The sequence below is a fragment of the Falco biarmicus genome, chromosome 10 (genome assembly GCF_023638135.1).
Source record: "Falco biarmicus isolate bFalBia1 chromosome 10, bFalBia1.pri, whole genome shotgun sequence".
Classification (NCBI taxonomy): domain Eukaryota; kingdom Metazoa; phylum Chordata; class Aves; order Falconiformes; family Falconidae; genus Falco; species Falco biarmicus.
In genome coordinates, this window is record NC_079297.1 from 25,603,439 (window position 1) to 25,606,805 (window position 3,367).

Consider the following 3,367-nt stretch of genomic DNA (forward strand, 5'->3'; position numbering starts at 1 on the left):
AAGCAGGTGTCTTGTCAAAGAAGAGTTATTTAAAAAGAAGATTCTACACCATTCCCAGAGCAAAGAGCTTGATCAGCTGCACGTGGAGCAGCAATAAGAGCAAATGGAAATGAACTGGGGAAAAAAAAAGAAGAATGATACATTTTCGGTTTTCCTAGTGCTGTTTATACCATGGAAATGCAGAACAAATTTAAACCTAGCATCACTTTAAAACTGCACATATTACCCAGAGGAAAGGAGATAACAGAGAAAATGGGTTAATATATTTTTGTCAGTAGTACCAGAAAAATCAATTAAAAATGCACACACACATGAAAGAAAAAAAAAAAAAAGAAAAGAAAAGAAAAGGCCAGACACCTTTGGCCATGGAAAGTGGATGAAACAAAACTACCAATGGCTGGAAATCCTGGGGGAGGTGGTGTGTGTGATCAGTCCCAGGTTGTTCTTTGTAGCAATAATCTTGCCCCCAAAGATAAATTCCACGTTAGGCTGCCTGAAGTAAACCAGCCTACAGGGGCATTTTGCTCACTTTATAAATAAAAACCTAGCTAAAAAGAAGCAGTGAAATCCCCTGCCTAGGTTGCAGCCTGGGTGAGAAAGCAGCTCTGGCTGCCTCCCGGAGCAGGGCACATGCTGCCGCATGCTTACCTTTTGAAAGCAATTAAAACCAGTATCTGCCCAGTGCGAGGCAATTCCAACATGTATGTCACCATATGCATGTCTGCTTCACCATCAGCATGTATGGCTCGTCATCTGTCTGCTCTGAACAATAACTGGTAGGTTAGCAGCCTTTTCACTTGTAAATGTAAATATTGTATGTAGAACACAATATTTGAAATACAAAATACAGTGTTATTAAGACAGCGCTCACACATCAATTCTTGTGTGACTATAATTTGTGAAATGCCTTAGGAGAGGCTTATAAATAAAGTAGAAGGTGTTATTATGAAATACATTTTAACCAAATGCACAGAAATGTCTCATTCCTATTGAAATCAATAGCAAAACTCCCACTAATTTCAGTGGTAAAAGGAGGAGACCCTTGGAAATTGCTGTTATGCTGAGCAATACATGACAACAGATTTCAGTCTTCGTAATACAGCTCGAGAAGTAGAAAGGGGATGAAAATGGGTAACGGAGGCCGCTGAGAGCACGCTGAAGGTTTCCATTTCCCATCTGTGCGGCTGGTAGCGGTGCCTGGCCAGGCGGCACGTCCCCACGCAGCCGCACGCAGCCCATTTGCAGCGGTGCCCCAAGGCGGGCTGAGCACTGGGCTGCTCCAGGGCCTTGCGTGGCCCCCAGCAAGCAACCAGGAGCTGGCACCAGTGCTCAGGCGTGGGAGCCCAGCACGCCAGGCCCCGCACCCCAGCCACCCTGGGGAAAAGGCTCTCGACAGGGCTGCAGCCGCACGGCGCAGTGCGAGGCTGCCCGTGGCCCGCAGAGCCCCCGGCACGCACGGCAGCAGCTCTTCCGGGCAAGCAACGCTCTGGGGACCACACGCCCTGACTTCTTCCCGATGTGCAGCCAGCCAGGGACGTCTTCCTGCCGACCTCCTTCCATAGGGCACAGTAATGAGCCAGTGAGCCAGAAATGTCTCCTCTCCACCGCGGCTAGCTAGCCTGTCACCAAAATAAGCTCAAGGTTCATCTGCACATGCAACCGCTCCGTAGCGCGGCTGCGACTGCAGCAGCGTGGGCTGCAGGAGGCTGCAGCCCCACAGAAGGCTTCAGAGGGGCTGGGGATGGCTCGATGGAGGCCACCAGCGGCTGGGCTGCAGGTGGTGGAGCTGCAAGGCTGGGAAAAGCCAGGAAGGGCAGGGAAGAGCCATGGGGAGCTGCCTCTGCTGGCATATCGGCACCTGCAGAAATGGCAACCACGGCACAAAAGCTCTCGGGGGAGGAAGGGATGGGAAGCTCATTTCCATTCCTGGTTGAGCAGAAGTTGGCATTTAGATAACAAACTACATTAGTAGGTATAAACACATTAAGTGGCTGTATAAATGCTGCTTTTGTACCTGTAATTAATTGTTCCCAGAATCGATTTAACTATGCGAGAAGGGACCTGCCTATTGTGGTGTTTAATACGATCTATCTGTATCTTACAAACTTCGAATGTCCCTGTGCATGTCTGATAAAAATATCTATAAATTAAAAAAAAAAAATAATCCATGCTTCATTAACATTTGCTAATCGATGGCTTCCAGGTAATTAAAACTACTTAATGCTGTTATAACAAATATACTTACAACTGACCAGTATCAATTAAAAAGGAAGATTTTAATCTAATCTTTTTTGCACATTTTTGCTTGGTTTGGGCTCTTGATTTTGTTATCTGTTTGTCTCGTGCTTTGAGCAAAGCTGCTCTTTGTCCCTAAAGGATTCAGAGTTTACGTGCATTTAATCTCATCTGCAGCGTTGCAGCTACCTCAGCACCGCAACTCTGCTACTCCAAGTTTACAGTGAAGCGTTATCTGTGGTGACAAATATGCCAAAAGGGAAACATACCCAGCCTAGATAGTATCTTTGCTTTACAAAGGCTGCTTGTGATGCCTGTGCTTTGACTCAAAACTCCCCGTGCATTGGCTTTTTAATCATGAGATCCCTTTTTCAGCACAGCATCACAAGTAACAACTGCACCACAATGAGCCAGCTTCATAGATATGGGAATGTTTAGATTTCCCTGCCAGTGACTAAAGGCCTTTAGCTTTCACTAGCCAGTCCCAGCTCGCATTGTTGTTGCCTGTTGATTTGTCTTCTCTCATTATTCCTTGACATGCAGCTCTCCACCCACGCCCACACTAACAACCCTCACACAAAGCGCATTGAGGTATTAACCAGGTTACAAGTTCAATGGAAAATTACACTAAGATTATGCTGTGTGGCAATATAAAGGGATGGTATTCACTCTCCCCAAAGAGCTTGTTAAAAACACAGCTGGTTTGTGGTTTTTCTTTTTCTTTTTAAGCATCCTAACAAAACAATTTTTAGCAGTCAGACATGTATATTTGTGTGTATATGTGTCTATACCTACTTTATGTATAATTACAACAGATAGACACGGGCATGCATCGCGTCTCCACCACGGACTGGCACTATGCAAACTCCCCGCTGGAAATTCTGCTGGATTCTGGAGTTCATTTAGAGCGTCCCCAGAAACCCAAGCTAAATAAACAACCTCCTCCTGCTCTCAGCTGCAATTAGATACATGAACCTATCTTCTTTTTGTTAGCCCAAATTACAGGCTAGTGGAAGGGCTGAAAGTCTATAAAAACTTAAGAATCCCTCCTGATTGAAAACTCAAAATAAATTCAAAATAAAACTTAATGAGATTAACCTAACACAGTAACAAAATTTGCAACACCACACTA